Source organism: Drosophila innubila (assembly GCF_004354385.1).
Source record: "Drosophila innubila isolate TH190305 chromosome 3R unlocalized genomic scaffold, UK_Dinn_1.0 2_E_3R, whole genome shotgun sequence".
Lineage (NCBI taxonomy): Eukaryota > Metazoa > Arthropoda > Insecta > Diptera > Drosophilidae > Drosophila > Drosophila innubila.
The window spans coordinates 9,841,467-9,854,972 of record NW_022995380.1 but is presented as its reverse complement, the minus strand read 5'-3'; the positions used below and the strand labels follow the sequence as shown (position 1 = coordinate 9,854,972).

At 38.1% G+C, this 13,506-nt stretch overlaps 1 protein-coding gene across 2 annotated transcripts in view; it reads right to left on the bottom strand.

Moving 5' to 3' along the window:
- LOC117791834 (rho GTPase-activating protein 7) overlaps positions 1-13,506 on the bottom strand; it is a 99,487-nt gene that overhangs the window by 72,606 nt on the left and 13,375 nt on the right. Inside the window, exon 2 of one of the 2 annotated variants that reach the window (XM_034631731.1) lies at positions 6,192-6,314. The exons of the other annotated variant lie outside the window; for it this stretch is intronic. The gene's annotated coding sequence lies outside the window, so the exon portion shown is untranslated. The remainder of the gene's footprint in view (positions 1-6,191; positions 6,315-13,506) is intronic. 2 annotated transcript variants of the gene reach the window in all.

Here is a 13,506-nt window from a genome sequence, read left to right as displayed (position 1 = left end):
GGGGTATGACCCGGAGATGGAGATGGAGATGGATTCTCCACCCACCCAGCTGAATGTTTGTTAGAGATATTCTACAACAACAAAGTATATCTTTACATTTCTAAGAAGCATTTAATGCCATCACACGCCGACGCCAAGCAGGCGGGGCATGCGTGTTGTTGTTGTTGTTGTTGTTGCCGCTGCAAGACTTTGTAATTTCAGCTTTGGTGCAGCGTCTGAGTCTGTTGCAAGTGTGACTATTAAATTGGCGGCGGTAATTTTAGGTTATTTCTCTCTTTGTTGCAAGTTGCAAGCCCAAACTCAAGCACAGACAACGAATGCACGCAAAGCGACGTCGCCTGCAGCAACAACAGCAACAACAGCAACAGCAACAACAACTGCAACTGCAACATCAGTTAGAGACTGGGCTTGGCCAGAGTCTGGACCACACAGTCAAAGTCGACTCATTGCGTCGTCGTCGCTTTAGGTTTGTTTGCTTTTACTGAAATTAACTCTGCAAGTCTGTCTCCCTCTCTCACTCTCGCTCTCTCTCTCTCTCTCTCTGTGTTGTCTCTTTCTCGACTTGAAATTATGCAATCGAAGCAACTGCGTTGCACCCGCGGCACATATGAAAAGCGAGTCTGACAGAGTCTCGAGAGTTTTCGATTCTCAATTGAATTTTACGACGAATTTATGATTGTGTCTAACAATCTAAGCAACAAGTCAGCTGGTCAGTGGGCCACCCAGCATTTAATTGCCTCAGCCATCGATTGTGTAATTAAAACAGGTCTTTTTCCCATCAAAGATGCAACACAGCAAATCTGATTAGCGACCTACGCGCAACATTTCAGAATCTTTTGCGGCATTCTTGAGTGTCACACCGCGAAGGCTGCTGCAGTTGAAGTTGATGTTGCAGTTGCAGTTGTAGTTGGAGCAGGAGAAGATTGAGAGGCCGTGGCCTGTGGACTGTGGACTGTAAGCTGGAGAACTGTCCAACTGTCAGACATTGCCCACACGCTTCGCTGCACATGTAAAGCCGCTTTGGCGACTGTCAGAGCTATTTATTTAAAAGGAGGCTGCCAGAGACAGTGCCATCCACTGACAAATCAATAGCCAGAACGTAGGCCGATCCATCGTCCCCAACTCCGTGACCAAGTGTAGGCATTAAATATGCTGCTGACACTTTTAAATCTTGTCGCCATCGCCATCGCCTTTGCAATCGCAATCGCATTCGCAATAATCTATCGAGTATATCTAACATATCGAACAAACATATCTATCTGTCTCTCTGCCACAAAAGGAGGCAATCAAATCAGTTGGTTGTTATTGCAACATAATCGAGAATCTATTGCGTGGGCTTGCAACTAATTAAGTTTTTTTTATGGCCTGTTGCCAAAAACAGCAACAGATAAACGCTTCGTAAATTTCTTTCAACTTTGATGAGTTCAAAATCCGCCCATAAAAGAGAAAAATATAAAAATACGAGTAAAACTGAAGCTGAGATAAAAGACAGCCGCAAACAGCTTGTTACAACTTCATGAACTGAGCTTGGTGTAGAGCTCACTTAAACAATAACAATAATAATAATACACTTTAAGAGTGGTAGCCATAAAAGGTGGACGTGAGCTAGGCTATCGTAATATTTGTATGGTATACACAAAGGTCAAGGACTGACAATGATTGAATCTACAAAAATCAAGCAAAAATGGGTCAACGTTAGATTAACACAAATTAAATTTAATTTTTTGAGCTCAGTTCTGTGACGCCCTAGAAAATTAAACAAAATATTATATTGTAAAATTCTTTAGCGCGTCGTTCTTTTAGAAAAACTTAGTTAACCCCAATAACGATTCCAAAATACTATGGAAACAGCGATCGATGAGTAAAAAATAGTTTGCCCATTAAGCAAAAAAGATTTTTCCGAAAATACTTAGACATTATTACAAGAACTGTAAATAATGATTACTTAGTTTTTTTTATTATTGAAAAATCAATTATTTACAGTCACAGTTATAACTAGAGTTTTTTTTTTCTTCTCTTCAGTTCATAATTTTTATTTATTATTAATTTAAATTTTATTTCCTAACATAATTTTTATTCTTAGGTATTTTTTCTTTTTAGTCGTTATTAAAAAAATAAATAAATTCAAAATTAAAAACTTAAATTTTTCTTTAAAAATAATGAATGTACTTCGAGTTGTAAAGTGAAATATAAAATAAATCATTATTCGTAATTTTAATAAAAAAAGACCTTTAATTAATTAAAACTTAAAGTTAAACAAAAGTTTACATGAATATTTCTACTCTATAAACTTCAAAGTATTTTTAAGCATTAACTTTGACCTAGCTTCGTCATTTCAAACTAAGTTTATTGATCACAATAATTGTCCAGCTGAGAGAACCCATATAATTTGTTCCAATTGCAAATGCAATTGGAGATTCGCTTTCAAGCCGAATGAGCAACAGTTGAGTTGAAGAGTCTAAGACTTAAAATTGTATGGCCAATCAGAAGAAAATCATTTGATTTACATTTTATGCGCCTGTTGTTGATGCTATTGATGCTGCTGAAGCTGCTGTTTTCATTTCAATTGCACATTCAGAATTTATTAGTGCTGAATGCCAAATCTAATTTATGCGATTTGAAAAGCCCGGCACTGAAGACAAAGCACAGACAGCATCCAAGTTGGACTCAGTCGGAGTTTCAGCCAATTCCAATGCCAATGCCAATGGCTTTTGGATGCGATTCCGAATGCGAGTTCGAATACGAATGTGAATGCGAATGCGAATGCAAATTTGCCGTTGTCTTCAGAGCCACTTGAACTTTTTGCGCCGTTTGCAATTGATGCTGATGCTAAGATACAATGTTGAATTGCGTGATGCGCAGGACGTTGTTGTCAGTCAGCTGCAATGGCAAAAGGCAACAGCAAGACAGGCACAAGCCAAAAACAGAAACAGAAACAGAAACTTAAAACTGTAGCAGTGCAAACTGAGAGGAGCAGCTACTTGGATTGTTGCATGCCCCATCTGGCGATGGGGTACGAGTCTTATCTTGTCACACAGCCATACAGCTAGATAGCAAACCAAATCCCGATCCTTCTATTCCTCCTCCAGCTCCTCCTCGTTCCATTTGGCTGGCGACGAATTGACGTATGTTTGCAGCAAAATAGAAATGGAAGAGAGAGACAGAGAGAGAGAGAGAGAGAGACAGAGAGAGAGGGAGAATGCGACGAGTCCAAGTTGATACAATGTTTGGAGGAAGTGATCTCATCGTAAATTACAAATTACACAAAGTCACGATATCAATTTCAGATACTCGTACACTCTCTCACTCGTGTAGACATCGTTGTATCTGCTGCTGTTTTGTTGTTATAATTAAATTGTCGCCGTTTTTTTTCTCTGTCGATATTTTGCTAGCATAAAACAAATGCTAGCCATGGGAATTGATTAATGTTTCCGAGCTGATTGAGCGTGGCAACAAAACAAAAGAAAACACACAAAAAAAAAACGCAGGCCATTGAATAAGAATCTTTTAGAGCCGACACAAAATTTACATAACTTAACAAGAATTCCGTTTGCTGAGGGTCAAACACCTACACCACAAAAGCACAAACAGAAAAGACAACTTTGCTACCATTTGGTTAGATGAGAACAAGTTCATTAGAAGTCAGCCAGAGCGAGCGGTCTCTTTATATACGAATGGGAATTCGGGCTGGCGAAAGGTGACCCACATGTGGTGAAAGCCACGGCATTAACTCAAAGCGCCTTTAATCAGCCTTTGACTAAAAATGTTTCATTTAAAAAATGCCTCAAAGTGCACGGTCATGGCATAAGTCGAACGCTAATAACTAACACTGACCCACAAAAGTATGTGTGTGTAAGACAAACACCCACGCCCACACTTGAGTTTTTAATTGAAATTTAACATACATTTTACAAGCTCTTTTTTCTTTTATTGGCACTCGGATTTCGTTCTCGGAAGCAGCTTTTGGCAATCTATTTCCTGGTGCCGGAACGAATTCTCTGTTAACGGTTACTGGCCCGGCCTTACGCAATCGATAAGCAATAATTTATAGCCATAACAAAAACAAAGTCAACACAACTCATATCAAAGCTGATGATGCCCTTCCGCAACGCTTTCATTAATCATTAATGCACATTTGGTTATACTTTATTTGATCTCTTTGTCTTCTTCAAATTGTTTACCATAATTGTTGACATTTGGCTAAGTGCATAAATTTTAATCCCAAAGACGTCGAAGAAAACGCATTGCCAAATATTATACCAAACAAATATTATTGATAAACATTGCAAGCAATCGAAAGGAGAAGCTTAATTAATAAAACAAATATTTCACTATTTGCAAAGCGCAAAAAGCAAGCTTATGCAACATGCAGCATTGCAACTGCAACAGCAACAACAACAACAGCAACAACAACGCCTGCCATAAATTTACACATTGTCAGGTGTGCAGTTTTTTGCTGTTGTCAATTTTCTAACAAATTCTGCCAACAAATTGGTAAAATATTTGCATGCACAAGTGTTTCACTCTCAGCTGCGTTTTTACTCGTGCGAGTATCTGTGCCACATTTGGCACACATCTGTGGGTGGCATGCCACGCGATAAAAGGGTCTGCAATTGATATACACTTTTCATAAAGAGAACTTTAGTTAAATGAAATGTTATTAAATTTAAATAAATTGACAATATTTCAAGGTAGGTGACAAACCTTATATCGTAGCCAAAGTACACTTGGGTAGAGTATAGAAATATGCACATGTGCAATTGCTGTCAGTGCTGGAGTTCGAGTTATGTCACCCGGCTGGGCATGGGCAGCACCTGGACGGGCCAAGGCGTCGTTTTTTGACGTGTTGCAGACATAAACAAGCGACAACGGCAACAACAATGCCATGTTGCACTTGTTGTTGACGCGGCTGGTAATGTGAGACGACGCTTTGGCTTGTTACCTGCTGCAAGTTGCAAGCATAGTTTTTTGTTCAAGAGTTTTGCAGCTGACCTTCGGTATTTTGTAACTATGATAATTTACATGGCAAAAAACAAAACAAAACAAAATCGAAACAAAGAAACAACAACAATGCAAATAATATACTGGAGACATTCCTGCTTATAGCCATGGACAAGGTCAACTGCATATAAAATGCGCTTGGCCTTTTAATGTGCATTACAAATCAATATAAATCGAAGAGTTATAAAAAGCTGAGCAGACCATAAATAAAAGGCCATACAATGAAATGTCCCAAGATGCCACCACCAAACCAGCAAGAGCAATGCCACAAACTGGAATCGCATCGGGTGAATGGCACAAAGCTGGAACTGTAGCTGCTAGCTGGAGTCTTGCATGTGACTTTGCCGCTGCCTCAGTCTCTGCCTCTGCCTCCGTCTCTGCCTCTGCCTCTGCCTCAGTCTCTGGCTGCTGTGGGGCCAACGCATTGATAACTGCAAGATGCTTGCCAGGCACATAAATCTTTTCACACCCAAGACCAGACTGAGACCCAGACCCCAGAGCAGCTTCAGCATCAGCTTCATCTTCAGCTCCTACTTCTTCAGCGACTTAGTATCTGTGCAAAGTGCATGTAGTTTTGAAATTTGAGCTACGCATGCGACGCTCAAGCAAAGCTAATTACTAGACCAAACTAAAAGCTGGCAAACAATTCTAAAAAAAAAAATAAGAAAAAAAAACATAAAGAAAGAAAAACAACAAACGTACAACGTTGTATGATTATCGCTAGTCATAATTTACAAAGCAGCAACAACAACAATAACAGATATTTTTCTGGTTTTTTAATTGGCAAAAACGAAGCGGCATGATATCATATTGTATACTATATAAGCAGTAATAATTTATTTTTAGCCAAATTGACAGCGAAGTTGAGTGAAGTCGAAAAGCAAAAGTCCAGATAAAAGTGTTTAGTTAAAGCACACAGACACAGACGGTGAGAGGGAAAGCGATAATAAAAGAGAGAGAGAGAGAACGTGTCGAAACTCAAGAATTTAAGAAAATAATCAGTTAGCTTATCAATTATAATTTTGGCATTGCTGCTTGGTGTGAATTATTACTGACTCTGTTCAGGGTTCAATGTCATTAAAAATGCCAATAAAATTTTGTATAGACAACCTTTTAAGCTGCCCAATACAAAGCGATTCATTGAAGATGATTTCTAAATTCACTTTCTTTATAAATAAATGCAAACTCACCTTATACTTCAAATGTGTTTCTTGCTTTGTTCAACGTTGCGTATGATTGACATGCGACGCAAAGCGGAAGAAATATTGAAATTGACCGTCTGTTAAATTAATCCACGGAAAATCGTCTCGAATCTGCAATGAACACGAAAGGAAAAACAACAATGAAAATTAATTGTTAATTGTAAATTTCTTGTCTTCAAGTTGTTTACAACTGTTGCTATTTTTGTTTAGGCCAATGAGGGCATATGTGGCGTATGCGCGATGTTGTTGTTATTTTTCGATTGCTGTATTTAAAAACGCATCGTGTCGTATGGCAATCAACGCACACAGCTGGAAACTTCTTAGATTGTTTACACAAAAAATCTACAGGAGAAAAATTTATGAAAATATGTCGTGATGCTGCAACTTTCTTGTTACGTTAACAAATGATGTGAAAGGTACAATTTATAACCAATAATAAAAAACGTAAGCAATTCAATTAAAAAGACTAATAATAATTTTAAAAGATGGACTGATACACTGAAAAAAAAGACCAACTTCTAAACAAAAACATTCATCTTAAATATTTTGTTCTTAAAATAAGATTATTTTAAGACCAAAATACTAAAACTAAGATTATTAATCTATTAAATCTTATAATCTTAAAGTATAAATAGGTACTATTTAGTATCAAACAAATATAAAAAATTATTTTGATTTTAATTTTAAGAACTTTTATTCTTAAAACAAGAACTTGGTCCTATTTAAAATGTTCTTAAAATATAGATGTGTTCTCTTAAATTAAGAATTCTATGTTATCGACGCATTTTGTAGACCAAAAATCTAAGTTCTGAGACCAAAGTCTTGATTTTAGAACATTTTTTTATCAGCGTACATACTTATATCAAGAGGAGTGGTAATATAAACAAATATAAATATTTTTTTCTTAGTTTAATGGATCCGCATCTATGCATTTAGCTTGAAAAAACCCAACATGATAATACGAGGTCAGCTGATAAGGAAAGCTTAAAGCTTAACTTATCAACAAACGTTTGACTTTAGTTGGTTTTGAGTCTAGCTGAAGTACAGTCGATCGGTATGAGAGCTTGTCAGTTTATAGTCGCATTTCTGCTGATCTTGCAAAGTTTTGACAGTGAGGCACAGCAGACCAACATAGAAAATGTGCAACTCAGTCCGCGATTATTATACAGAAGGAAAATCGAAGATCCCATCGAGAACAACAGAAACGCTGTGAGCTGGGCACGTGAATTATTAAATAAGTTGTCTTTGAGCCATCTGACATATAAGCTAAATCAGGCCAAGGTTTTGGAAAATAATGAACTACTCTTTGAAATGCAAACATTTTTCAATGCGTTGGAAGTAAAACAAGCTTGGGATCAACAGTTGGAGCAGATGGAATTGGATGAGGATTCGGACAGAATCTCTACGAACTGCGAATCGGTTTGCCTGAATAAAGATTATGAATTAAAACAAACGACAATGAATTTCTTGGAAACACGGATTGGAACTTTTAGAAATACTTGAAATAAAGAATTTGCAATTATTTCCAATAATTTTAAATGTTGTTTTCGTCTGTATTTAATCTTATCAAATTTAAATTTGATAAGACTTCTTACACTTATTATTTTTTTTTTGTGGAAAGTTCCCTTCTGAAAACGAATTCCAGACCCTCTTCTATTACGAGTCGTATTGTATTGTAAGTTGATGCGGGGAAATCGTAGACAATAAGACAGACAATGGAATTGAATGCACTCGTTACGAACATGAAATTCAATATGCCAGCTTTGAGTTTATGAGTAATATAATTCTATAGCCTTGACTTAATTTGCAGTGTCTCTTTTTACTTTGAAAGTTGCAACGAAAACAGAATTCACACGCTTGGCCAGCCAACAATGTGGCAACAACGCCAGAAGCAGCAGCAGCAGCAGCAGCAACAAAAACAACAGTCAACCCATTTTCAGCTTGGCACTTGGCTTCTATTTTCAATGTCAAACTCGAGGAGGAAGTCGAGTGAACAGCACGAGGGAGAGAGGGAGAGAGAGGGAAAGAAAGAAGAGAAAGAGAGGGAGAGAACAAGCTTGTCTGATCGGGTAGACAATCGTTGGTTGTCCCACAATAAATCACTAATGGCACCGTGCATAGCTGTCTGTTTAAGGCGCCATAAATTCTTAAAAGCCAAAAACCAAAACCCAAAAAGGTTCTAACACCTTAGCCAAAAACTCTGAAAACTCCTAAAACTCTCTCATCGACTGCAATCAACAGCATTCATAATTTATGCGATTTGCAGGCAAACTCGCTTTGATATCAAATTGTTGTGCCCGTCCACATGAGTTATAGTTATTGAACCCAGATTTCTTGTTGTTGTCGTGGTTGCTGTTGTTGTTGTTGTGTTGTGTTGTTTGTGCCATTTCCTGTCGGCGCAACGCAATTAAAGTTATGGCCCAAAATCAGGCCAAGCCTCAAAAGGCTTCCTCTAATGTTGGTAGAACACTAAAATAAGAAATCAACTCTCAGTTGCAACGGCAGTAGCAAATGAAACACCCTGTATTTCAGTTAAAACAAGTTTCATTATATATTACGAAATTTGCATAAAAATTACTAATAATTACAATAGTAAACAAAAGTCCAGTCACAAATCAAAGAGGCACAGAGGCAGAGAGATTAGCTCACCAAAATGCGCATTAACATTTCAAAAGAGTCAACGAAAATCAACGAAATCTTTTAACTTAGCTGCTGATAATCGAAAGCAAATTGAATTAATAATAACGAGCCAATAGCTGTCCACCATACCGAAATCATTTTGAATTATTGTATTGGGAAAATTGTCATAATTTCAACTAATGTGCCATGAGAGCGCCTCGTCGCATTGCGTATACGCCGCGTTGTCGTTGTCGTTGTCGCTGTCGCTTTCAAGTCAAGTCAAGTCTAGCAAGTCAGCCAGTCAGGTCGACCAGTATTTGTGCATGTTATCGAAAAGAAATTTGTATTTGTACTTTTTGGCTCTTTTGGCTTTTTGTATGCCAAGCGTGCTTGTCAAATAAAATGTAAAGTTTATGTGACAGTTTGCCGATTAAAAAAAATGCTTTGAAAAAACTGCGTTTTGATGTCAAACGGGCAGCCCAAAACAGAGAGCCCCCCAAAAAAAAAAAGAGATTAGAAACTGTCGATCGACGGAATATTAAAAGCAAATATTTAAATGTAAATTAAGTGAGCCAAAAAATTACCAAATATAAGTTATATTAGTGTTTTAAGTAGTGAAAGTATTATGAGCTTCCAAATCAAATAAAGTGAGCGCATAATTAAAGTTTATATGTTGTCTGTCATGGAAATTTTTAGTCGCATGCGAGCACTGAACTGACCCTTGACTCTCTTATTTTATTCTCTCTATTATTGCGTGCCTCTAAGCAACTTATGCAGGTATCTCAATTGTACACACACTTGGATATGAGGGTTGCGGGCTGAGGAAAGCGAACTAAACATGCCAAAATGCTTGGCATGCTTAGCTCAAGTGTTCCCGAAAGAGAAACAGCCATAGAAAAAAGTAGAAATAAAAATAAATTAAAATTGAAGCAATTAAAATACGACCCCAACCAGCAGCATGACAATTGCGCATGAGTTTTCCCCCTTTCCACTCCCACTCCCTCTACAGTGGCTGCTGAAATTACCACCATGATAGTCGTTCGACAATTCCTTTACAGCTGTGTGTATTGTGTGTATTGTTCGAAAGAAACATTCATTTCGTGTGCCCAGCAACCACAAAAACTCATTGCAAACAAAATGATCGACGATAATGCGACGACAGACAAACCAAATTAAAACAACAACAACATCAGCAACAACAACAATGATGATGACGATGTTTAAAGACAATGTTTGGCAGTCCCGCATTTAGCGACAATTAAGAAATCAAACCTGGGCCTGCTCCAGCCAATTGTAATGGAAAACTGCTTACCAGGAGCTGCCAGTAGCTTTATTTCCTCGATGACAGACTCAGACTGAGACTGAGACTCAGACTCAGACCTAGACCCAGACCCAGGCGGCCCCCTGGCTGACAGTTGCAAGTTGCCAGTTGCAAGTTGCCAGTTGGCTTTCCACTCTAATGCAAATGTGCAATTAAATTGTTGACGTCGCCTGTCGTTTGTTGCTAATCAAAATTGTACGATCATAGGACATGGAACTGGGCTCTGTAGCCAAGAGAGCGTAACAACAACAACGACAACAACAAACACATTTTTGATGGCTTTTTGAAAAGCGGGCAATAAGTTGTAATTGACCTTTTTAACATTGCCAAAGCAAATAAATTGTGGGCGGTCGATCGTTTGGCAAATAACGATTCAGCTCCCAATTTGGCATGGAAAACCAAGAGGAAAGCCATTAAAGAGTATTACAAAAAATGTGTTAAAACACTAAAAATACTTCAAGCAAATAGGAAATACATAAAAATAAAAGAATATAAAACCTTTGAAATATTTTCACAATTCGTAATTCGATAATTAGATTCACATATTTGCACAAATTAATGAGCAATTTGTCTATGCAGTTTTTTATAGCATAATTAAATTGAATTTAATGAGCTGACTGAAATATCTTAAAGATCATAGAATGCTTTACACAGCTGAGGCAGCATTAATTCCGGGCCGGGTATAATTGTAGAGTTGACACTGCTCTAAAGCAGCATGAAGTCAGACGGGACTCTGCCACATATGGTTACAGTTCGGTAATTTTCATTTTAAATTCAACTGAAAAAAGTATCTATGAGACAGAGAGATAGAGAGAGAGAGAGAGGGAGAGATGTGTATCTGTATGTGCCACACACGCATAAAACTATAAATTGAAACGGGTGTGTCATTATTTTCAACTGAATTTCATGCCACACGCAAGGCAGGGAGAGACCTAAGTCGCGTTGTTGTTGTTGCTGTTGCTGTTGTAGACAAAGTTGCTTTTGCTGTGGGCAGGCACAACACATTTTCACATTTTGACAGAACAGTTAGTCAGTTAGCCTTTTTAGACAAGGTGTTGCACAATTCAATAGAACATTTATTGGCCAACACTTGGCAGCCAATTTATTGTAACGACATCGATTGAAGTCTCAACAGGGACTGCGGCAGAAGCAGGGGCGGGGGAAGGAAAAGGGGCAGCGGAAACCTCACTCAGTTTAGTCAGTTGTATAAATGAGCCAAAACACACACACACACACACACACACATATATGTGCATGTGTAGAGTATATGTAAATCTATCTTCAGCTTTAAATTTAGCCAATGTACATATGCAAAAGTCGTAAACCTGGCCAAGAGCGACGCCACTTTGATGGCAGCTAAAACGTCTACAAAGTAACTAAAAGCTGCTAAGCTTGTGCGCAATTAGAATAGCAGCCAAGCAGCCGGCCGGTTGTTGTTGTTGTTGTTGGTGTTGTTGTAGTAGTCGATGTTGCTGTTGCTGTTGCAACATGGCTACACATGTTGCCAGTTGGCAGAGAGCTTGACTTGGCTTGGTTTGGTTTGGTTTGGTTTGTTTGTTTGCCATGCGCCTAACTAGCTATCTATATTTGAGCAGATTGCGCTGCTAACCTCATTGCAATCTTGGCCCAAACTTGCAGTCCAAGTGGCAGTCGTAGCTAACAGACTAACTGACTCTGGCCAAAGTGACTAACTGACTGCAGTTTGAGTCGTTGTTGGCCCGTTTGCTTGGATATCACTTGTACATTTATTGCTCACATTTTTGCATGTGTGAGTAAATTGTTAACATGTAGACAAGTGTAATTTAGTTGTTAGTAAAGAGAGAGAGAGAGAGAGGTAAAGAGAGAGCGAGAGCGAGTGAATTGCTGCTGAAGAACACTTTCAGGCAGCAACATTGCATTGACAACACGTTGACTACAACAAATTGAAATTTAAAACGCGCCTTTTTGGCCAATTGGCTAAAACTGGTTGGCAGCCAGCTAAAGACGTTCGACTTTGCCTGCCTGCCTGTCGCATTTATTTAAATTGTATCTAAACTGTTTGACTAGATTTATTATTAGCCTGTTGGCGGCTTAATTAGCCAGCATATCTCTTTTTTTCAAATACAAAGCCAATAAAAAGACAATAGAAGATTGGAAATAAGAAATGAGAAATGAGATAGAAGTGAAGTCAGAAGAGAGCGTCTGCAGTATCAGCTGTTAGCCAGCTGCATTGTTGGCCTCTTGCCATTGTTATTGTTGTTGTTTATAAAGCTGAAAGTCGTTAACCTTCGTTGTAACACATTCATCATCATCACTCACCGCAGCAACAGTCGCGGCAACAACACGCACACAACAACAACAACAACTGGCAAGTACAACAACTTGCTTGTTGTCGTTGTAGTCAATGCAGCTGTAAAAAGAAGTCGTCTTAATCTTAAACGACGTCTCCATCCATCTCAGAAGGCAGCAGCAGCCTCAACAGCAACAGCAACAGCAACATCAGCAGCCACAACAGCAACAGCAACACCGACATTGGCATCAGCTGGGCAGTGGCTGCTCTTAGCCAGTTTTGTGTTGATGCTTTTGTTTGCAGGCAGCATTTGAAAAAAAAAGCAAGGAAGTTTACTCACTGACAAACTGACGTTGTGAAGAATTGACGGGCTGGCCTTTCGAAGGCAACTGCAACAGCAACAGCAACTGCTGCTGCTGCTGCTGCAACTGCGACACATACAACAAATAAGTAAACAGCCCGCACTTATAACAAATTAGCTTGGCACAGAAAAAAAAATACTAGTAGAAAAAGCTACAATCGAGCTCTCTCGACTCCGAAAGACTCTGTAATTATTCTTTGAAGGAACAACTTAAAATAGATTTAAAATTAATTTATTTAAGATATATTTAAATAGAAACTATATCTGCATGCCAAGTTTAGTAAATGTAGCTCTTATCAAGCTCAGATATAAAGAAGAGCATATAAACAGACAGGCAGTCAGATATACAAACTTGACTATATAGACTTTAGGGAATTCAAAAATGCCCCTTTCTGCTTATAACCAGGGAGCGTAATACTTACATATAGTATGATATTTTTCAGTAAAAAATTACTATTAATTTATGGTTTACAAGTAGGATTTTTTTAGCAAAACTGTTTCATGTCCTTATAAAAGTCATTGATTTTTTAAATTAAAAAAAAATAAATTCATTAGTTGTTATCTCTTAATAGACTCTTTGTACATCTGAAGTACAGGGTCTAAAATGCCAAAAGAACTAGGCAACTTGGCTGGATTACAGATTCAGCATTCAGAGGAGAGAGATGAGATTGTCTGTTGTTGTTGGGTTAAACTACATTTGGGAAATCGTCATGCTTGTCGACGACATTTGAAA